The sequence below is a fragment of the Equus caballus genome, chromosome 10, assembly GCF_041296265.1.
Source record: "Equus caballus isolate H_3958 breed thoroughbred chromosome 10, TB-T2T, whole genome shotgun sequence".
Lineage (NCBI taxonomy): Eukaryota > Metazoa > Chordata > Mammalia > Perissodactyla > Equidae > Equus > Equus caballus.
The window spans coordinates 78,343,403-78,368,489 of record NC_091693.1 but is presented as its reverse complement, the minus strand read 5'-3'; positions in this window follow the sequence as shown (position 1 = coordinate 78,368,489).

Genomic DNA, 25,087 nt, shown 5'->3' with positions numbered 1-25,087 from the left:
TCCATGCTCATCTTCCTTTACTTTATATGTGGGACGCCTACCACAGTATGGCTTAACAAGCGGTGCCATTTCTGCGCCCGGGATCTGAAGTGGTGGACATCTGGCTGCTGAAGCAGAACATGCACACTTAACTGATGCGCCACCAGGCCAGGCCCAGGATTTCCTTCTTTTTAAGGCTGAATAATATTCTGTTGTACGTATATACTGCATTTTCTTTATCTATTCATTCATTCCCTCCTTCTTTCCTCCCTTCCTTCTTCCTTTGCTTTTTCCTTGCTTCCTTCTTCCTCCTTTCTTTTCACTTTTTCTTTCTTTTGCATTCCAGTTGTTTAGCACCTTATATGTATTGTTCATTGTTTCCTCATTGATCTGTAATGCCATCTTTGTCACATATCATAGTTTCTAATTTGCATGAGTCTCTTTCTAGGCTTTCTTTATTGACTATTTTCTCTAACCCTGTGCATATATTACAATTTTAAATTATTAAAGAATTATAGTTAGCCTTGATATTGGCATCAGGAGAGCAATATCCCCCATACCACTATCATTTTCCAGCTTTAAGAGTGGGTTGGTTATTCTTAGCTCTTCACTCTTACGTATGAAATTTAACATCATTTTTTCAAATTCCATGAAAAGTTCTGTGGGGATGTTGAGTGGAATTTATTTGGATCTAGAAATGAAAAATGGGGAGAATTGACATCGTTGTAGTATTGCGTTTCCAATCTATGAATGTGCGGTAGTTCTCCATTTGCGTAGGTCTTCCTCAAGGTTTTCAAATCAAGTTTTATACGTTTAACAAAGTCTTATGCATTTATGTTGGATATAATCTTATTTTCTTATAGTTTTTGATGCTGTTGTCTTAAAAATTACATTTTCTCTTTGTTGCTGGTTTACAGAAACTCAATTTTTTTGTGCGTTGATTTTATGGACTAAAATCTCCTCTTCCTTTCTTCACTGTTTCAATCAAAATTTATTAATTTATTAATTTTCAATGCAGTGTAGGCCAGTGCTAGGTGCCTTAAAGGCTAGAAAGGTAAGACACACATAAACTGACAGTTTATAACATATTTGGAAACAATCTTCTTTTGATTTGGGATATTTCTGTTGCTTCCATAGTTGCCCGTTATACCAAGTCATTACTGAAAAATTGTAATTCTTCACATATTCTTTTATCTTGTTATTATCTCATTTAATCTCTTAGTCTAATCTGTGAACTCTTCTCAGTAAAATGAGCTTATTTTTTTCTGGTCTAGACTTTATTAGAAGAATAATTGGACATGAACACTTGTTAAGCTATTAAGAATCTATTAATAGATCAAGATGTCACTCTCTCAAGAAAAGATGAGAGTTGTATGAGTTATTTGTACCATTGGGGATATGAGTTTTGGCTGAGCCATCCACACACCAGGCCTCTGCAAGGCCCCTTTAAAACCACTTGTACACTGTATCTGTAGCACATCTGCCTGGGTTAAGGGTTGTAGTCTTAGAATTATAGCCAATGACAGTAGGTCAAATATGATCCCCTGATGTGACCTCATAAACCATTTCCACGTCTTTAAATAATTTTGGCTATGACTTTTCTCATTATGGTATATTACTTAAGTGCACAGGATTTGAGTTAGATTTTTGCTCTGATTTCACCTTTGTAACTTCCTTCTGGTTGCAAAATCTATGTTCTTACATGTTTACAATTACTTGCTTATGGTCTTTATGTTTGAAGTTCAACTTGTCAGGACAGAAAATTCTTGATTGACATTTTTCTTCCTTCAAATATTGTGAATATGTTGCATCATTTTATTTTGATATGAATTGTTGGTGTAAAGAAATCTAATGTTAATCTGAGTTTTTCTCCCTGTTGAAATGACTTAGTCCTCTCACTTTTACACTGAAATAATTCTTTCTTTATTTTTAATATAAAAAGTATCTTATCAGTTGACTTTTCTGAGATTATTTTCCTAGGTACAATTACAATTAAGTCTTTATTGTGACCTTGTATCATGCAGAGAAAATGTTATAACCTTACTTGAGGACATTGAAAGACATCTGGATAAATGAAGAGATATACTATGGACTTGAGTAGAAATAATCAATGTTGTAAAGCCAAGACCAAGCCAAAAATTTAATGCAATCGCAAAGTATACATACATTATTTCTTAGAAATTTAAATTCACAAGAGTGAAGAATATTTTTGGAAGAAAATGTAAAAAGGGAAATTTTCCCTTGCAGGTATTGAAATACATTATAAAGCTGTAAAAAGTAAAATGGACTGGTGTTACAGAGATTCAATGTAAGACAATAAATAAAAACTAAAAGTAGAACTTTTTGTACATGAAAATTCAGATGATAAACTTGGTGTATAAATTTAGCAGGCAATAGTTGATTATTTGATATATCAATTTAGTGTAATTTGTTGTCCATTTAAAATCGAGTAAGGTTAAATCATCACCTCTCACTTTCACAAAAGTGAATTCCAGATGTATTAAAGACCATGTTTACCTCAGCAAAACTCAGTAACTTATGATTTATGGCAATATTAAAGAATGTTGTCTCCAATACAAAATACATAAAAAAGAAGATTAATACATTCGATTACATCTGAAATAAAAGGATATGACAGAGACCATCACATAATGGGTAAAAAGGCAAATGATTGGTAGATAGAGACAACATATTTTAATATACATGACAGAAAGGGAGCCGTACCCAATTATAGATACAGAATTTTTAATAACATGAAAGAAATAGTAGAAAAATGGGCAAATGAGCAAGTCACAGAGCAAGAATTAGGTAAAATTCACCACAAAGCAATAATAAGATACCATTTTCATCCTTTCTATTGACAAAGAGAGGGAAGTTTTATAATATCAAGTATTGGCAAGGGAAGGAGGAATTCTCATACTGGAGATGAGTATGAATTGGTTCAATCACTTTCAAAGGCATTATCTTTTATAATTTAAATTGTGCATTCCCTAAGAGCCAGTAATTTTGCTTCCTGTAATATACTCTAAGAAACACAGCACACGCATGCCATGAACATGGATTGTTTATTTCATGATTTTAACAGGGAAAAATTGAAAATAAGTTGTATCTGTTACTCAAGGAACACCAGTAAGTTGGAATAGCTATAGTATTTAAGATAACAAAGTGCATAGTAACAATTTTCAGTGCTTACCATGGATGAGATTTTATCCTAAACTCTTTAATAAACCAATTTATGTAATTCTTACAACACCTCTATGAGGTGGAGATTATTTCCACTTTATAGCTGTGAAAACTGAGATAAAGAAAGGTTAAACAATTCAACCAAAATCACAGATGATGATCACAGGAGCCAAGATTTTCACCGAGACAGTTTAGTGTTTAGAGCTTTGGTTAATCATAACCACCATATTATTCATTTCCTAGGGCTGCCCTCATAAAATATCACAAACTGAGTGGCTTATAATAATAGAAATTTATTCTTTCACAGTTCTGGGGTCTAGACGCCAGAAATTAAGACATCAGTATGGCCACGCTTCCTCCAAAGGCTATAGAGAATACTTCCTTGCCTCTCCCTAGCTTCTGTTGGTTGCTGGCAATCCTTGGCATCCTGGACTTGTGGCTGCATCATTCTGCTTTCTGCCTCTGTCTTTGCATGACTGTCTCCCCTCTGTGTGTGTCTTCTGTGTCCAAATTTTTCTCTTCTTATAAGGACACTAGGCATTGAATTTCAGGCCCACCTTAATCCAGTATAACCCCATTTTAAGTTAATTAATTACACATATGCAAAGATCCTATTTCCACATAAGGTCACATTCACAGGTTCCAAGTTAACATAAATTTTGGGAGGACACTATTCAATCCAGTACACTATGCTATAAAGCTTTCCTAGACATATCGTAGAGTGACACAATGAAAGTTGGCATGTGAGGTATACAGTGTGATGCTACTGATATTACTGTCTTCTTTGAGTCATACTGTCCATTCTTAAGCCAACAGCTGTAAACCTTTGAGAAGATTGGTGAAGGTAAGTTGAACTATTTTGGAAGCATAGTCTGTAACGACGTTGAGATTGAGAGAATACTTTGAAAGATTTAAAACGAACCTTGATAATATCTGGATAACTACAGAGGCTGGATATTTTGGGCTTCTAAAAGAACAAAATCTGTTTCTGGCTGTAGAAGGCAGGGCTGCTGGTGAAGATGTTTATGTGATGGGTCAGAGCCTGTTTTTCCAGCTTCCCAAGATTAAATGAAGTTTCCTTAAGCTGGGTAGAACAAAAGAGCAGTCACATGTTTCTGTGCAGAAAGGCTGCTTAAGAATCAGACCCACCATGAGAAGTCATGCTTTAAAAACCTAACACGGCACAAAAATGTTATTCATAGGCTGGATGAGAAAAGGATGTTTTAGTGGATATCAGTGTGGACCAATGACAAGAGAGCAGATGACAGGTAAGATTTCTCAGCGGAGAGCTCACTGGAAAGATGACTATTAAGAAACAGGTGCATCCTAGCTGCTCCTTGGCATTAGATAAACACGTTATAAATCTCCTAACACCATCCATCCACTCTGATTTAAGCATTACCCTAGAACAAGGGGATTGAAAAAAAAAGTGACACTAAATGGACTGATGCTAACATTCTCCACCCAGTGGAGGAAAAAAATTAAATTGACTAAGGTTAAGTTTCTGACAATCAAGGTAGAGTGGTAGGTTGGCAAAAAAGACAGCTTTTTAAAAAGAGGTGTATATGCAATGACCACATCCATGTATTTATGTTTAAAAAATAGTTTCTCGCACTTGGTAGAATAGTAGCTCAAAATATAAATTGACTAGTAAAACAAAATGAGATTTCTTGCACACTCAAGTGTGTGACTGAGATTATTTTCTCTAACTAGATGACAAGGTTACCACAGGGGAGAACTCAGAGACTGAGGAGAAAAAGCAGTGGAAACACAAGCCTTATCTGAAACATTTTAAGTTTTTACAAGAGAATGTGTTCACGTACTATTTATGTAACTGGAATAATTTTATGATTCTTAATATATGTTTTTGCTTTTTTGTTCTCTAGTTTTGTGTGCTGATTTAAATACACATGATAATCTTTCAGGTACATAGCAATTTTACTAATTTGTAACCTCTATGCCTTTTCCACTTGCATATAAAACTGACGACATGGAGTGTGTCCTATAGAGCCCATATCATCAGTTCTATATGATGTGAGTAAAGACTTTTCATTCTCTCCCTCACCTGTGCATCCTATTCTTGGGTATGCTGAATATAAGTACACTTAGTTAACAACATTTCTTCAACAAATATTTATTGGCCACTAACTACGTGTCATGCATCATTCCAGGCCGTGAGTGTAGACAGAGTGGCGAAGGAAACAAAGTCCTTGAGTGGGTGGAACTTCCATTCTGGTAGGGAGATTCAGACAATAAATGGACGCAGTTGAGAAGAGGTATGAAGAAAAATGGAAGACTGAAAGGGAAGGGTGATTAGGAATGTGTTGTTGTATACAACTGATGAGGTGTTTCTGATTAGGAGACATTTGATTAGAAGCTTAAAAGAAGTGAGTAGGTGTGGTAGCCAGCCTCCTAGGTGGTGGCTGGATGATCCTTGCCTCCTGGTAGTCACACACATGTTTTTGTGGATACCAGTGGTCTAATGACCTTTGAATTAAAACTGGTCCGTGTGACCAATAGAGTATGGCAGAGGTGATCATGTGGGACTTCCAAGGCAGAGTCATAAGCACCAATGTGGATTCCACATCACCCTCTTAGATCCCTCCCTCTGGGGAAGCCAGCTGCTAAGTTGTGAGTGCAATCAAGGAGCCTGGGGAGAGACTCGTGTCAGAAGGCACTGAGGCCTGCCTCAGAATCAACTTGCCATCCATGTGATCAACCTGAGAAATAACCAGTTCCATTGAAGCTTCAGATAACTGCAGTCCTGGCCAACATCTTGAATTGCAACCACAGGAGGGGCCTCAACCAGAACCACCTAATGAACCCATCCCTGAATTCCTGATCCACAGTCATAATGTGAGATAATAAACATTTGTTTCTTTGTATCACCTTATTATGGAGTAATTTCTTTCCAAGTAATAGATAACTAATACAGCAAGCTTTCTGGGGAAAAAGCAGTCCTGCAAGGGCGAGGCGGTGGGGGGGGGGGGGGGGGGAGTTCCTGTAAAGGTCTGGAGACAAGAGCAGGTACAATTGTTCCAGAAATAGCAAGGAAAGTGATATAGTTGTAGTCGAGTGGGGGATGAGGTCAGAGAGATAACTATAAAGGTCTTGTAGGCTATGGGGATTTTGGCCTTTTCTTGAATGAGATGGAAAGCCTCTGGAAGATTTCCAGGAAAGTAGAGCCACTATTTCATTTGTGACATTTCATTTATGACATTGGGTGCTGCGTGGACAATAGATGGTAGAATAGACTACAGCAGGGGAAGGGTGGAAAGAGGGAGACCAGTTAGGGGCTATTACAGTAGTCTAAGCACGCAATGAAGACGGCAGCTTTGCTTTTTGAGTTTCTTGTCCTTGACTGTCTGGAGTTCTTACTGCACAATTCACCCTTGCATTCCGTGCTTTAACCAACGTTGACCAATTTTTCCTTAAGTTAGTTTGAGTTACTTTGGGTTTGCAATGCCAAACAAACAATTAAACAATATGCAAATGTGATGAAGTTTATACATCTTTAAGTAAATCATTATATGAGTGAAATTTAATTTTGGGAAGAGATTAAGTCATAATCTCTAGAAAGAAGCATCAGAGATGCTGGAGTCCTTTAACACAAGCTAACATTTAGATTGGAAGTGAATCAACAGGTGATTACGAATTTCACCTTTGAATTTAGGCAATCGACATTTAAAAATGTGAATTTAGGCAATAGACATAAAATGAGATTACTGTTTTATGTGTTAATATCAGTTCTACTAGTTGATGTTTACATTGTTGGCTTTTATGGTTTGACTTCCTTTTTTAATTTGACTTGAAAATAAATTGTATATAAATCATTCTTAATTCCTGATTGATCGAACCACATCATAACAGTATTTTCATAACTCAAATATTGTGTATAGTAATATTCTTTCTAAATAGCTAATTGAGAGTTAATCCTCGGGGTGGTGAGAATTAAAATCTATTGTTTCTTAAAATAGTAACAGATATAAAAATTGAGGAAGAAATGCATACTTTTTTGGATAAAAATCTTGATTTGTTGGTCAATACACGTACTTAACTTGTTATTAATTTTTCTACAAGCTTTCTATGTTCCTTATGTAGATAAGGATCTTTGACTTTTTACAGGGATTATTAATGTAAGGAGTGTTTCAAATATCCTCTTGTGGGGCCAGCCTGATCGTGCAGCGGTTAAGTGCACACATTCTGCTTTGGCAGCCTGGGGTTTGCTGGTTCGGATCCCGGGTGTGGACATGGCATGGTATAGCAAGCCATGCTGTGGTAGGCGTCCCACATATAAAGTAGAGGAAGATGGGCACGGATGTTAGCTCAGGGCCAGTCTTCCTTAGCAAAAAGAGGAGGATTGGCAGCAGATGTTAGCTCAGGGCTAATCTTCCTCAAAAAAAAAAAATCTTCTTGTAACTTGCTGTTGTTTCCTTATGTCTACCTGCGTTTACTGATGCTAAAATATTTTAGTAGACAATTCAGCAACCATAAATCTTCAACAGCCAGAGGAAGTTCAAAGACTTTTTCAGTGGGACTGAACTCTAATATATCATAGGGCAGAATTTTGAATTCTGAAATTGTTTGCATGAAACTTGGTGTCTTTAGGATTATTATAGTCATGCCACAGGAGATTGTGTTCTATTTATCCAGCTAACTAGCTGGCTCTCTGAAATTAGAGACTGAAAATATACCTCAAGCAGACATTTTAATAAAGAAGGAAATGATTTTTACCCATAAAGAGGGAGAGGAACTTTAAAAAAAAGTGTTTTTGTTTCATTTTACAAATTTTATTGTTATATGTTTCAGTGAGTATGATGGGTAAGATACCTAAAGAAAATAATCAGGCAGTTTAATGTTGGAAACAAAATCCTTCTAGATATTTAAACAAGACGTACTTTGAAACAGAGATTTAAGTGCTTTGCAAAGTTGTTGGATGGGTAAACCAGCAGTTTGTGGGCTGGGACTCTCGGAATGACTCCAACAAGAATACAAAACTGACCAACTGGGGGCGACCGCATCTAATGTCACCACCAGTGGTACCAGTTTAGGTCTGAAGTTGTGGTCATTCTGACAACAGTCGCCAGATACAAGAGAATTGGAGAATGGACCCCTGAAGCTGGGAACCAGGGACTAGAGGGTCAGGTCAAGTCATTGCTGGCTGCTACTATTTCTTGAAAATGAAGAGTGGAATCTACCGCAGGGACACCACGAGCTTCCTGACTGGTGAAACCAAAGGACTGCTTCTGCCTCATTTGCACTCTCCAGTTTTTGTGGAAGTGCTTCTAATTAGCAGAATTTGAGCTACTTGAAAGTCTAGGAAATGTAACTTTTAGCTTTCCAGTCTCTTCAAATAGAAAGTGGATAAAATAAAGGCTGAAAAAGCCAATGTAAGTATCTACCATTGCTGATTAAAATATGCATTTTAGAACAAATTATGAAGAATACTACAATAAATTCTCAAAGTTATTTTAAATCAAAAAGAAGCAAAGATCTAGAGAACTCAGTTCTGATGTATAGCAACTGGCATTTAGTAGGAGGTCAATACATATTTCTGGAATAATTTAGTTTATTAATTGTTAAGGATGAGAGAAATTAGAAAATGCCATGGGTAAAAAACCCTTATTTTTATATTCAATTTTACTTTTGATGATTTTAGAAAACTATTATGCTTCTTGAGGCACAGAAGTGAGAATTATTTAAAAAGTTTTAAGTGAATAAATGCTATAGACATAATTTCAAATGGATGTACATAAATTGATTGTCAAAATGACGTAACAAAAATAAAGCAGAATCTTTGATTAACGTGCATACATCACAAATTGATGGATTTTCTTCAAGTTGTTAAGGAAGTAAACAATGTGTGAAAAATGAAACTGAGAAAAATCAAAGGATGTATGAAATAAAAATCTTTGAGAATTTTGCTGCCATTTTGGTATATTTCCACACAGTTGCTCTTCTATTTCATAAATATTTTTTTAAATTATAGAATATCCTGTATTTTTCACAGAGCAACACATTTAAGCATTTTTTGTAGTATTAAAATTATACAAAATCAGCAAATTAAGAGCTGCACAGTAATTCTTTATATGCACAAAACCTAATTCATTTTTACTCTTTTGTCACCTATTGAGGTTTATTGCAATTTTTCACTAGTATAAAAAAAGACTCTCATGAGCATTTATTTTATCTAAATATTTTAATACAATTAGTATAACATTTCTCACAAATTCCTTCCCAAAGATTTCTTCCCTTCTAACACTTCTACAGGCTATACTTTTTTAAAACTTTGAAACTTCACGTACGTTGATCAAGTTATTCTTCATTCCATATCACGAAAAATTATCCAATTAAATTGGTTATGAGAAAGAAAAAGATAGAATTTAAAGCGATATACTGGTCCAAGGCCTAAACTGAAAAAGTCAAGGATTTGCTCTTTGGGACCCTGAATGTAGAGGATATCATCCTCAAGAATGGTTGCAGTTTTCACGGAACTGAGGTACATTTTTCTTAGAGAAGCAGACTTGTTGTGGCACTGCTGGTAGACAGTTTAAAACATTAGTCCTGCAGACAAATGCTAAATTCTGTCTTTGACTGTGGCTTATGTCAGATAAAACTTTCTTACATCGGGTAGTGAATGACCTCAAACTTTCAAATGGTAAATTTACTCTCATTTTCACCTTTGTGCTAGCATATGGAATTCATTGCCTTTTGTAATATTACGTCTTTGAAATATAACATGAAAACATGCAAATAAAAAGCTAGCCATTATGTGTGTGTATGTTATACCAGCAGTTCTATCTGTTCAGCTATTTCCAGATTAAATATGATTTTATGTTTTATAAATAGTAACTACATAATCATAACCTTTGCATAATAATTTATAATTAAGGTTTTAGAAACAGCTTTACAACCATTATCTTCTTAATCTTTACAGCTTGCTCTGAGGGCTTAACTTGGTAACTCTAAGCATTTCTGATTTATAGACGGAGAAAATGAAATAGGCAGGTGAGATTATTTCTTTGTAATAGATATTGACTGAGCTGGGAAAGAAGCCAGGACTCTGGAGTGTTCTTCATTCTCTAGTCCTGTATCTTGGTTATAGAATCTAATGATTCATTATTTTAATTGTGTTACAATAACATAGCAAATTATCTGACACCTGACATTCTATCAAATGGAACCACACATCTGCAGTCCTATAATCAATGAGGTTAACAATGGCATGTCTACACATACTTTAAATTGAGGGCTCTCGGAATCTAAACTAAATCTATTAACTAAAATACTAAATGATAGTGTTATCATTATGTATATTTTACTTCATTATAATAATTGGAAAATTGATAATCTTAGGTTAACTTACGTAAAGACTCTCAATCAAATAGACCTTTTTATTGTATAGAATACTATGATCCATAAACATCACAAATCCATGTTGCATAAGAGCTAGTTGACAGTACCAGCATTTTATTCAACATTATTGTGACATAGTATAAGAACCAAGTCATGGAAGGTTGTTAGATGGGGTGGATCAGAAAGTGCCAGACCCAATGATACTGATCAGGCTGTGGCATGGGACAAATATTGGGCTGTGACCAGTAGATAAGTCAATCTTGTGTCTGAATGGCAGATGTGTGATTTGCAGTCTGGAGTAAAACAAAACTGATTCAAAATACAGATTGCAATCAGCTTCTTGAGGGACAGACAAATCTAGAGATAAGTATTAAAAACAGGAGAACCACAGACAGTGTTCCAGATTTTATATAGTCAACAATATACATATTGGCAGGACAATATATTTGGGCCACTTATCCAAAAACAAAGATTAGCTTCTCTCTGCTGTCTTCCGGCCTGTCTCATTGATGATTGGAGACAAACATTTACACAGATGTGTTCTATGAGTCTGTTCTCAAGGCACTGGACTAAGGAGAGAGGGGCATTTATATTACTAGGTTAATTGCTTCTAGGCCAAATATTATTATATAAAAATTATTATATAATATTATTATATTAAAAAATATTAAGTTCTGTATTAGTCAGGTTTCTCCACGAAACAGAATCAGTAGTATAAAACTGGTAGAAATAGAACCAACATATATATAACGAGATTTCTTTCAAGCATTTGGCTTATGTGATTGTGGGGGCTGGAAAGTCTGAAATCCATAAGGTCATCTCACAGGCTGGGAACTCCTGGGCAGGCACTGCTGCTGCAGTCTTGAGGCAGAATTTCTTCTTCCTTAAGAAAATCTCAGTATTGCTCTCAGGGTCTTTCAACTGACTGGATCAGGCTCTCCCAGATTCCTTATGATAATCCTCCTTATTTAAAGTTAACTGACTGCAGATCTTATCCACATCTACAAAACGCCTTGCCAGAAAGACCTAGTTTAGTGTTTAATTGAATAATTTGATACTGTAGACCAGCCAAGTTGACACGTAAAGTTAACCATCACAATTTCCTAAAATCAATTGTAAAATTCATAGTTCAAAGAATAGATTCGTTAAAACCAGGATATAAATGTTTTCTAAATACTTATTAGAGTATGTTTATTAAAGATGTGTGGGAAAGAATTGAAGAGCATGTCCTTTTATCGGGAATACACATGCGAGGGATGAGACTTGAATGGGATTTAACCCAGGGGTTCAATCCAGCGACCCACAGGGATTGTGGTGATCTCTGAGTAGTAGCTGGAGACCATCAGAGATTGCTCTGATAAGACTCTCAACAGCATTGTGCCACATAAATTACGTAATATAACTAAAGTATCTATGCTACTTTTATAGGAGCTTGTTTCTATGTTTGCAACTTATTTAGTAATTTTTGTATATATTCATTATATGTTATGTGCAGTCCCACAAACTCTGATCTATTTAGACCAAACCCATGGCAAAGTGTAGAGAAAATTTGCTTCCCGTCTACCTGCATTCACCCTACTCATTTGGGTCCCTGTTTACTCAGGTTCCTGTTATGTTGGTTTGGTTCCCAAAACCCGTTGGTCAGGTTCCACATAAACCTGGTCAGGTTCCACATCAACAGCTTAATATAGGGATTCTTACACGTGTTTATTGTGGGAATGCCCTCAGTAGAGAATGAGGGAAGCAGGATATTGTAGGGAAGAAAAATTTGGTTTTGGGAGTACCTAGTTTGATCACACAGTCAAGTATTTGAGGAAGTGCACCATAAATTTAGTCTAGCTAGAGGCAAGAGAAGCAGTCAGTTGAGGCTTGGTCAAGTTGTACCCCAGGGGGATGGATGGGTGGCATATAGCTTCTCAGCCAAATTTGCTCCCATTTGGCTGAAGGAAATTCTACAGACAGGGGAGCAGGTGTGAGTTGTTATCAGCCAACACTCACAACAGTTGGGGAATAGATACTCTTCACTTTAAGGAGTATTTGGGCAGGGTAACAATAGGATGACTAGCATACATTAAAATCTTATCCCTGCACTACTTAGGTCCACTTGCTGATCACATTAAGTTCTTTTAATCCCAGGACCAAAAGGCTTCACTGGTAAAGTCTACCAAACGCTTAAAGAAGAATTAACACCATCCTTCTCAAACTCTTCCAAAAAAGTGAAGAAGAATGACCACTTCCAAGTTTGTTTTATGAGGCCTGCATTATTCTGATACCAAAGCCAGACAGGGACACAACCAGAAGAGAAAACTATAGGCCAATGCTGCTGATGAACACAGATGCAAAAATCCTCAACAAAATATTAATAAACTGAGTTCAACAATGCATTAAAAGGATCATACATCGTGATAAAGTGGGATTCATCCCTAGGATGCAAGGATGGTTCAACAACCACTATATTAATAGAAAGAAAGATAAAAATCATATGATCATCTCAGTGGATGTATAACAATCATTTGACAAAATTCAATTCCTTTTCATGATAAAAACTCTGACTAAATTGGATATAGAAGGAATGTACCTCATTATAATAAAGGCTATATGTGACAAACCTCCAGCTAATATCATACTCGATGTAAGATTGAAAGCTTTTCCTCTAAGGTCAGGGACAGGACAAGGGTGCCCACTCTCATTCCTATTCCACATAGTACTAGAAGTCCTAGCCAGAGCAATTAAAATAAGTAAAAGGCATCCAAATCAGAAAGGAAGAAGTAAATTTTCTCTCTTTGCAGACAACATGATCTTATCTATAGAAAACCCTAAAGACTTCCACCAAAAACTTTTAGAACTAATAAACACATTGACTAAAGTTGCAGGATATAAACTCAACATATACAAATCAGTTGCATTTCTGTACACTGATAATGAACTATCCGAAAAAGAAATAAAGAAAACAATCTCATTTATAGTAGCATCAAAAACAATAAAATACTTAGGAATAAAGGTAACCGAGGAGGTGAAAGACCTGTACATTGAAAACTATAAGATGTTGACGAAAAAAATGGAAGCAGACACAAAGAAATGGAAAGATATCCCATGTTAATGAATTGGAAGAATTAATATTATTGAAATGTCTATAATGGCCAAGTCAGAATTGCCTACAGCATGGTTTCTTGACTTCTTTGTCATTGTGGTCTTCTAAAAAACCTTTTAGACAACTTTATCATAATTGTAGGCCATGAAAATTTATGCCATAGATATACATGTTTATTACTACATATCTATTTGTGCTTTACATGTAAAAATTGTAAAATTTCTTTGCTCAAGAATCAATTTTGCCTTGCCCCAACCCATCCTCTTGACTTGCATCAGTTTCTGGTAGTCTCTTTTTTCTCAAGAATCATTTAAAATGTCTTATATAAGTTTCTGCAGTTTTTCACACAAATGTATAAATCTATGACTATCCCAATGGTTACCAACATGGGAACCATCAAGTGGGGATTTGGAATTTCCACTACAAAATGTGTTAATTATGACATATCCGCATTTGATATTCTCTTGCTAGTTTTCCATCATCAAAGGTGATTTGAACCTCTTCTATGTATTGATGAAAGTGTGTGTGTATTTTTTCTGTGTACATTCATTTGCTTTCCAGCAAGTCAATTTTCATAGATACTCTATCAATGGGAGACTTCAAATCAATCTTTGAGTCTATTTCCTGTTCTGAGGATCATCACCTGTATAAATTTGGCTTTAGTTCTGTTAGTAAAAATGAAAACCACATGACTGTGCCAGAGGGATTAAATTAGTGTTCGACATTCTATGCAAATATTATGGAAAAAGACTTCCAGGGTCCTTAGGGACAACACAGTGTGGGCTCTTCATTTGTCCAATTTTTATGCCAGTGACTCACTCGTGACCAGCAGAATGTGGTGGACATAACTCTCTGTGACTTCTGAGCCTAGTTCATAAGAAACTTTGCAGCTTCTACCTGAAATGCTCACTCTAGGGTATGAAGTTTGACTACCTTAATACTATTGTGCTGTGAGAAATCCTGTTAGCTATGTGTAGATGTCCTGTGGAGAGAGACCCCCAGGTAGCTCCTATCTGTCTTATCCATTCTAGCTCAGGTGCCAGCTATGGCAGTGAAAAGCTACCTTGAACATCCAGCCCAGTAGAGGCTTCATAAGACACCATCCTTAGCAACGAGGTGATTGCTACCACCTAATGAGACCTCAAATTAGGACTTCCCAGCTGAGCTCTGTCAGCCCACAGAATTATTAGAGATAATAATAAATTGTTTAAGTCACTATGTTTTGGGGAGGTTTGTTGTGCAGGAATAAATAACTGATACACTGGGATAGAATGAGTCCTGATTAATGATGGTCTGGTGTTGCGTTAACTTGGTGACACTTCCACTCCACTCATGAATCACTCTATTTTCCTTCCAAATTTACTGTCAGTTTTCTGAAAATACAGCTCCTCCTAATGTATATATTTGGGTTAGGAACAATTTTTAGTCACAGAAATGAACCTCCAAGAGGGATATTTTTGCTGCATCCAGTAATTGGCGACCTCTTTCTAATAGTCCCATATTATGTCTGGCTCGGTGGGGCAGGTGGTAATGAGGCCACAACATACTGCTGCAATTGGGCATTTGTGGCATGGGTATAACCTGGGTACGTAATGAGCACCCAAATACATTTTGCAAGACTGTCCACTGGGCACGTTCTGTGATCTATGACTATGTCATCCCTATTTCCCACTCCACCCAAGGATATCCTGGTTCTATTTCTACTTTCCTTATAGCAATTCAATCTACATTCACACTTGATATAGCTGAAAGAACAAAGCAAGCTCTGGTATACTATTCAGGCAACAGCAATCTGCATCTCATCATTCCCAGGCAGCTCTTTTAGCAGTGTGCTGTCATCTCGATTAACTGACACACGGTGTCAATTAAGCTGATGCTTAATTGTTCATCAACGCATGCTTTGTGCATTTCAAGGGTAATTTCTCTCTCTGGTTACCTGAAAAGAACCAAGTAGTAAATATAGACCTAAATAGTGAGCCAAATGGTAGCTACAACTGGTAGTTCTAATTGGCTATTTGCCATTTGAGTCATCAGAGGCACTGCGTTACATTTTTCCTCCAGATTATCCAGGTGGAGCCTTTAGCCAAAGCCTGTAAAATAAGCTTGAGTCTAATTTTCCTTCTGTAGAGAAAACAGAGCAGGTGACTTCTCCCAGCATTGGCCATTCATCAGAATACAATATGATAGATACCTGAGAGGATTATTCTCTTGCTTTGGGATACTCTTATGGGAATAATATTATCACATCCTTTCCTGGATCTTTGATCCATCGTGTGCCTCCGTCCCACTTGCCATAATCTTTATAGTTTCCATTTTAGCCTATACCCTTCTTCCCTGGTAGGATAATTTGACTCAGTAGTTCTGCTAACCCATAGAACAGGCTGTAACATCAGCCATGCCAAAGCCTCTCACGGAGTACAGGGGATTGTTTTTCAAGAAGTATGTAATCCTTCCGTGCAAATGGAATATCCTTCTTGAGACCCTAGTGGTCTTAATTATGATTTCTCCACTGGGGCATGATACAAATTTCCCACGCTGTATCTTTTCCCATTGCATGTCCTATTATCTTAGGGGACTTTGGGGTGTATTGCCCTAAGGTAGGGCTGCTTGCACTGCAGCCTGAACTTGCTGCAGAGGCCTTTCTGGTCTAGGCTCCATTCAAAGCTGACATCCTTTCATATCATCAGAATGGGATAGAGCAGTGTTCGCAGGTATAGAATATGTTACCTGAAAAACCCAAAGAGGCCTATTAGGCATTGTCATGCTTTCTTTATTGTGGAAGAGACAAGATTCAATAATTTGTTTTTACCTTGGATGAGGTATCCTAGCTTGTCTCCACCTACTGTCCCGTAGAAGTTTTATTTATGTGTGGCAGGCTCCTGACTCTCCATAGGGTTTATCTTAACCCTCTGGAGCACAAGTGTCTTACCCAACACCACTAATGTGCTCACATGGCCTGATTAGCACGATATCATGTATGCAGCGGATTGATAGGACAGTGTCAGGAATGTTTAGATGACCCAGATCTCTTCAGACTATCTTTCAATAGAAGTGGAGGAATTAACATAACTCTGGGACAAAACTGTAAATGTACACTTTCGTGAATATGAATTATTTTTGATCATCTCTTACGATGGGGGCAGGAAGGAATGAATTTTCCAAATCAATGGCTGCATGCCACGTACCTGAGACCATGTTAATCTGCACTAGCAAGAGCACTAAATCTTCTAAATCTTCTAAATCTTCTAAATGACTGAAATTGTGCAACTACACCTTTGAGTTTGTGGCAGTCCTACTGCCACTCGTCTATATCCATCTGATTTCTGCAGGAGCCAGGCTGGTGAATCAAATTGAGATATAATAAAGATTACTACCCTTGCACCCTTTAGATCAGGGGTTGGTAAACTTTTCTGAAAAGGACAGATAGCAAGTATTTTAGGCTTTGTGGGTCATATGATCTTTGTTGCAATTACTCAGCTCTGCTGTTGTCATATGAAAGCAGCCATAAATAATACATAAATGGATGGATTCAAATACAGCTTTACTTAGAAAACTAGATGATAGGATGGATTTAGGTTGTGGGTCACAGTTTGCTAAGACCTACTTTAGATTCTTTTTTATTTTATTTTATTTTTTTATTGAGTTAATGATAGGTTACAATCTCGTGAAATTTCAGTTGTACATTAATGTTTGCCAGTCATGTTGTAGGTGCACCACTTCACCCTTTGTGCCCAACCCCCACCCCACCTTTCCCCTGGTATCCACTAAACTGTTCTTAGTCCATAATTTTAAATTCCTCATATGAGTGGAGTCATACACAGATTATCCTTCTCTCGCTGGCTTATTTCACTTAACATAATTCCCTCAAGGTCCATCCATGTTATTGCAAATGGAATGATTTTGTTCTGTTTTACAGCTGAGTAGTATTCCATTGTATATATGTACCACATCTTCTTTATCCATTCGTCTGTTGCTGGGCACTTAGGTTGCTTCCATGTTTTGGCTATTGTAAATAATGCTGCAATAAACATTGGGGTGCATAGGACTTTTGGGATTGCTGACTTCAAGCTCTTTGGATAAATACCCAGTAGTGGGATGGCTGGATCGTATGGTAGTTCTATTTTTAGTTTTTTGAGGAATCTCCATACTGTTTTCCATAGTGGCTGCACCAGTTTGCATTCCCACCAGCAGTGTATGAGGGTTCCTTTTTCTCCACAACCTCTCCAACATTTGTTACTATTAGTTTTAGATATTTTTGTCATTCTAACGGGTGTAAGGTGATATCTTAGTGTAGTTTTGATTTGCATTTCCCTGATGATCAGCGATGATGAGCATCTTTTCATGTGCCTATTGGCCATCAGTATATCTTCTTTGGAGAAATGTCTGTTCATGTCTCCAGCCCATTTTTTGATTGGGTCGTTTGATGTTTTGTTCTTGAGTTGTGAGAGTTCTTTATATGTTATGGATATTAAGCCTTTGCCAGATATATGACTTGCAAATATTTTTTCCCAGTTAGTGGGTTGTTTTTTTGTTTCAATCCTGTTTTCATTTGCCTTGAAGAAGCTCTTTAGTCTAATGAAGTCCCATTTGTTTATTCTTTCTGTTGTTTCCCTTCTCTGAGAAGGCATGGTGTCCGAAAAGATCCTTTTAATACTGATGTTAAAGAGTGTACTGCCTACGTTTTCTTCCAGAAGGCTTATGGTTTCAGGTCTCACCTTTAGGTCTTTGATCCATTTTGAGTTTATTTTGGTGAATGTTGAAAAAGAATGGTCAATTTTCATTCTTTTACATGTGGCTTTCCAGTTTTCCCAGCACCATTTGTTGAAAAGACTTTCTTTTCTCCATTGTATGCCCTCAGCTCCTTTGTCAAAGATAAGCTGTCCATAGATGTGTGGTTTTATTTCTGGGCTTTCAATTCTGTTCCATCGATCTGTGCACCTGTTTTTGTACCAGTACCATGCTGTTTTGATTACTGTAGCTTTGTAGTATCTTTTGAAGTCAGGGATTGTGATGCCTCCTGTTTTGTTCTTTTTTCTCAGGATTGCTTTAGAAATTCGGGGTCTTTTGTTGCCCCATATGAATTTTAGGATTCTTTGTTCTAATTCTGTAAAGAATGTCATTGGGATTCTGATTGGGATGGCGTTGAATCTGTAGGTTGCTTTAGGTAGAACAGACATTTTAACTCTGTTTATTCTTCCAATCCATGTACATGGAATGTCTTTCCATCTCCTTATGTCGTCATCCAATTCTCTCAGAAAGGCCTTGTAATTTTCATTATATAGGTCCTTCACTTCCTTAGTTAAATTTACCCCAAGGTATTTTATTCTTCTTCTTGCGATTGTGAATGGTATTGTGTTCTTGAGTTCTTTTTCTGTTGGTTCATTACTGGAGTATAGAAATGCTACTGATTTATGCAAATTGATTTTATACCCTGCAACTTTGCTGTAGTTGTTGATTACTTCTAACAGTTTTCCAATGGATTCTTTGGGGTTTTCTAGGCCTGCTTTAGATTCTTAACAGTGGTACTAATTTCCACCATCCCATCAAGATGCAATATTGTTTTTAAGCCACTCCATTGGCTTATGGGTACATGAGTGTTTCAGTGTCACCTGCTTGGCCTTCCCCACTGTGACAACCCAGACCCCTCAGGCCAAGGACTCTTTGTGGAGGATGAATTCCCTACTAAATGTGTCTATCCAAATTATACAGTCAGGTACTTGGGAAATGACTACCAAGTGGGCACAGTGGACCTATTTGGGACTTGGATTCTCTATCGGTGACTTCTAGAGCTGAAAACTGATCAAGTCAAGGGATCATGACATTTTACTGGATGCCCTCAGCCTTCTAATCATTTATTCCTCATTTATTCTGAGGGCAGAAGTTGAACAGTTGTTGGTTGCTCATCTAGTTTGCTCCTAGAAACACTGTCTTTGTTAATTATCTCCATAACTCTCCGCAGGTCAGATCTCCTTGTCTGCTCTTCCAACCTTGTCTCTCATTGTGATAATTGGATTCCCTTCAGCTCTATTGGTTTGTGTTCTATCATAGCCCGTGTCATTAGAGAGTGGAGTTCATGACAGCTTCTCCAGGTGTCAGCCCTGACCTAGAAAGAAGAGCCCCCACTGAACTTCTTAGTGATGCTGGTGCTCCTCTAATCAGGACAGCATTAAAGTCTTGGTAAATGGCTTATCCTCTGGGATTTTCAGTGGAATATACTTATTTGGTGATTTTTCCAGCTTAACATGTTCATCCACTCTAGCAGGTCACTTCCTTGTGCTGTTTCATCCCTTCCTACATCATTGCCTCTGCAATTCTGACATTTCAACCTCACTTTGCAAGAGCTATATCTTTTTCTACACCTCTAAGAACTATCCTAGTAGGGAATTTGCACCATCTCTTGGGGGTCCTTGCCAGGGTGTTGAACACTGTATTTCAGGAGAGTACATACAAATGTATAAACTCTCCTTATTCAATCTCGTCTTCCAGCGCCCTTGATCAAACACCATCAGAATCTACTCCCATGTGTTCTCCCCTGGCTCCTGCTGGTACCTGCTGGATTGTAGACCCTTTCTTCTTTCATCAGGTCTATCGTCTTCCACCAAGTTATGCTGTAACTTAATCTTTTGCTATAGGCCTAATGCTTATGAAGGGAGATAAGAACAGATACTGTAGGGGAGGAAGACATTTCCTCTTCCCAAATGGGGGTTTGTCTGGCCGGAGAACGAATTAAATTCACATGAGACAGAATAGCAAGAGAAAATTAAACAAAGCTTTATGAGGAACCATGGCCCGGGGCCTTTCTTCCTGAAGGAAGAAAGGGCACCGAAGAAGTGGGACACACATAGTGGTTATATACCCCCAAACAGGGTGTTTCATACGTGATTGAAATGTCCCTCCCACAATAGTCACAAGATTGCCCTGTCGGCACAGTGCTTGATGGACACAGCAGGCAGTGGTGTGCTGTCTCGGTGGGCGTGGCAGGAGGCATGTCTATTGTCTGGAGCTGGGCGGTCACAGGTGAGTGCAGCAATCAGTTCCTTCCCTAAGGAAAGATGCTTAATCCTTAAAGAAATGCCAACGTTGGGAGGGGGAGGGAAGTCAGTTACAGGAGGTTACCAGACAAGCACAATAAAATGCATATTTAAGTCCTTGCCTTTGGTATTGATTAAGAGTTTCTAGAGAGGTCATCGCCTTTCTTCTTCCTGGTACAGAGAGGGAGGCACCTTTTACAGATAGAGATTTACCTTACAAATGTAAACGTGTCCTAACAAAGGGCAAGTTCCATTCCTCAGAGCCTCCATTCCCTGTCCCAGTTTATCAAAAGCAATCAGCCTCAAATAATCCTGATGCCAAAGAGACATATCTTGGGGTGGCCAATTCCAGGTCCCCACAATACTAAGAAGGGAAGGGCTAGAAGTATTAGCTCTGAATAGGGACAGGGAGGCTATTTCTGCAGGCTAAGGGAATCTGGGGGTTAGTGAGCCCTTAGCTTTTCCTTTCTTCCTCCTACAGAAGAATGTTTGTGTGCTACCAGGAAGGCCCACTGGCTTTCACACTTGGTTTTCAATTGCATATTAATCACTCTAAGCTTTTCATTATCTTTTTTGAGAGTGTCAATTGAGCTGGACAATAGTCATACAATTTCTTATGGTTACAATTTCCCATATACTTGTCAAATACCTGGCAAATGCCAGCTAGTGAATTCCCTTACTCAAGTATACAATTGCAATTCACCTTAGATGAAAATTTTATCAGACTGCCATAAGTATTAATCTGTTGTCCACCTACAATCAATGATGAGGCCCTTATTGCTAGCCAGATTATGACTGATGATTGATCCTGCTCTAAAGCTCCACTTCTAGTACAAACAGTCAAAGGTATTGTTTGCTGAGAAGCAGTGTCTGAGACAAGTTTACCATTCATAGTATTTATTAAGAAGTGTCCTTGGAATCAATATCTGTGGAAGGGAGGAGAAAGAAGCAGGTTGGGCAGAGAGAGAAGTCAAGCTGTGATATAGGCCAGGAAGAGCTTTGGCCAACCCCAGTGAGATCTCTGAAGTTTAAATGGACTGTCAGAATTGTTCTGCATTGAGCTGTAATGGCCAGGCATTCATACGCTGACCTTGGTTACTCATTGTGGATGGGCCTCCCTGGGAAGTGGGTCACTTTCAGAGAGGCAGCTCCCTACAGCTCAGGCAATCCCTACAACAACACTGCAACACTTGGGTGGTACATGGACCATAGCTGTCAATTCTGTTTAATATTAATTTATAGACCCCTGAGGTTACCAATAAGGGCTTGATATGATCCACTTGCCAGCTGTGATTAGATCTTTGCTCTCAGGGAATTCTTCTTAAAGCCATTTTCAAGTGATTTCTTTCATCTTGATGTCAAGTACAGTCCTTTGCGACATTGGTGCTTTCAGCAGGAACAAAGGGAATATGTCATTATTTGGTCCATCTTTGCCTTGCTTCTGGTACCCTCATGCTATTGTCTCTTATGAACACAGAAAATGTGGGTTTTAATTGGGGAACTCCTGTCAGTGAACTAAACAGTCTCTTTGACCTTCACTGGGAAAGAATCATGGAATTCAGACTGTAGAGAGATGGGGGTAGCTGGATCCCCTGTGGGCTCTATCACTGGCAGTGAAGCATCCTGCTTATGTCTATGCATTGATGGATTCCCCTGAACATCAGCTCTGCTGCACGTTCTCAACTACAGCTTGAACTTTCTCATTTGAACCTTATCAATGGGCTCTGTTCTGTCTCTTTACTGTTTCTCTGATGTTATCCAAGATATGATGTGTAATTTTAATCCCAGGATTATCTGATGTTCTTCTGCAGTGGAAGGAATCCTAGCAACCCCCAGCAGCAAGCCAGCTATCTTCCTTCATAAGGGACATGAAAACACTTGCATCAGATTGCTTTAGAATTGGAAATTTAAGCAGTTTCCAATGAAGAGCGGTATTAAATTTCTGCCCTATGCTCCAAATGACATGTGATCTATTTGCAGACACTTTTAAAGTCAACTGAGCATTTGAGCATCTCACCCCTCAGTAAGATTGTTGGAGGAGGTCATTGAGAGGAAGTGATCGCCGGTGGAGCCGTGAGCTGGACCCCGGCAATCAGAGGCTCCTCACCTCCTCCTCTGTCCTTGGAATGTACATTCTGCCTGCAGTTTCCACAATGGGAGCTGTTTCAAGGATGCAGACTTGAGAGAGTAAGGTGTTGAGAGCATCTGGACCGTATATGTGACTGCACCCAGTTAAGGCTTCTACATAAGCTTTTCAGATTCTGGCAGGTGGGTGTGGAGTTCTTTTCAGCTTGTGGCTGCCCAAAACAAGCCTCATAAATAAGTTCCCTTGCTCATTCAATTTGCCACCTACCAATTTGGAGTGGTCTGCCTCTTTCTTTGGTCTTTCCTTGCCTGCCGTGTATAGGGGCCAGTTTGTGAAACAACAAAGATTTGAGAGGGACACAAGCATTTGTAAACCTTTTTAACTTTTTTCTTCTCGGGATCTCCTCCAAAGGGGGATTCTTTGCTTAATCCCTGCTAGTCTGTCTGTCTTCATGTTTGTCCCGTGAACAGATTGTCTCGTTTGTAGGTTGGATGGGGCTGTTTGAAAAGGACTTAATGGGAACAAGTTCTCTTGTTTCAACCATTTTCTTATTCAAAGTGGTGATAGCTTGTTGCCCTCTTAGAGTTCCATATTGCTTAATGTTTATTACCAAGAAGGGCTCAAGTGATACCTAGGTTTTCCATTTAGTATGTCCAATTAAAACCTGGTAAGAGGCAGACATTGCTGTATCTTATTTGATAATGGAATAGGCAGATCTGAATTTAACCAAGCTGGGATATGTGAAATGAATCTGTAAGGGCTTTTTTTTTGAGGTGCAAGGGTCTAGGCTAGCTCAAAGGTTGCCAATGTATCATGAATTCTCTGGTAAGCATCCTATCAATTTTCTCCTTTCTCTTTCCACTCCTCAACAGCCATCTAAAGAGCCTGCCCAGTAAAGCTGGTTATCCTTCTCTTGTTTCTTTTTTAATCCCTTCCCACCTACTTAGTGCCACCTTTCTTTTGGATAGCACAGATGTTCTCATTATTTAGTCCCATGAATGGTAACTGGTTTAGTAAATCAGGTCTGTCACCTGAATAATTTCTTGGCATTCATGAGCATAAGATGCTTGAAATTGGAGAACTCTCCTTCACAGCTTCCATCATGGTCAGTTACTAGTACTAAATTAAATGTCTCTTTTTGATCATCATACAGCCAACCTAAGACCACTTGTACTTACATATTCCTATGCTTCAGAAGGAGTGTTCCATTTCTTAGTCAAGGAAACAGTGGGGCTGTATGGCGTTGTGTTCTCGGGGTAAGTCTGCCAAATTCTCTCCTTTACCCACTAGTTAGCTGCATTGCCATCTTGATGGAGCTACTCACAAATGTTTGCAGACAACTAGGCATCTGTGATCAACCCAAATAATCCCGTCCATTCAGCAGTATCTAGGATTAGTGATGGAATGCCCTGATCATTTACTATGAGATTCCACATGAGAGAGATTCATCAGTGTGAGATAATAGAAAAGTACATGCTGGTTTCTGCCCCTAGTTCCTTTCACAGAGCTCCTAAAATCCTTGTAAATTCCTAAGTAATGAGGACACTAGGAAGATCTTTTATTCTAATGAGGCAATTCTAGGTGGGCTTCTGGATGGGGACTATCACCAGAAAGACCAAGCCATGGTCAGAAGCTTGGAATTTTCAGCCCCACCGCTCATCCTCCAGAAAGGGGAGAGAGGCTAGAAATGAAGTTAATAATTGATCATGCCTACATGATGAACTCTCCATAAGAGTCTCAAAAATGGGATTTGGAGAGCTTGAATATGGGTGAACACATTCACCCTAGGAGGGTGACGTACCCCAACTCCACAGGAATAGAAGATCTTGCACACACGACCCACCTCACCCTACATATCTCTTCATTTGTATCCTTTATCACATCCTTTAATAAACTTGTAAATGTAAGTAAGTGTTTCTCTGAGTTCTGTGAGCCACTCTAGCAAATTAACCATACCTGAAGAGGTGTCGTGGGAACCTCTGATTTGTAGACAAGTTGGACAGACGTTGTGGTAACCTGGGGACATACTACTTGCAGTTGGTGTCTGAAGTGGGGTGAGAGTGGTGGTGTGGGACTGAGCCCTTAACCTGTGGGATCTGACACTATATCCAGGTAGATATTGTTAGAATTGAATTAAATTATAGGACATCCAGCTGGTGTCACAGAGAATTGCTTGGTGCCCAAAAGTGAAATGTTTTGTCTGAGTAGTAAGAGAGACGCACCGATGGACTACTGGGTTTTCCCCTACAGAGAAGAGAAAGACATAGGAGGGAAAAAACCAAGCTTTTCCAAAAGAATCAAGCTTCTGCAGAATTTCTCCATAAGGTGTATTGTATTTTTAACCAACAGACTTCCCTCTGG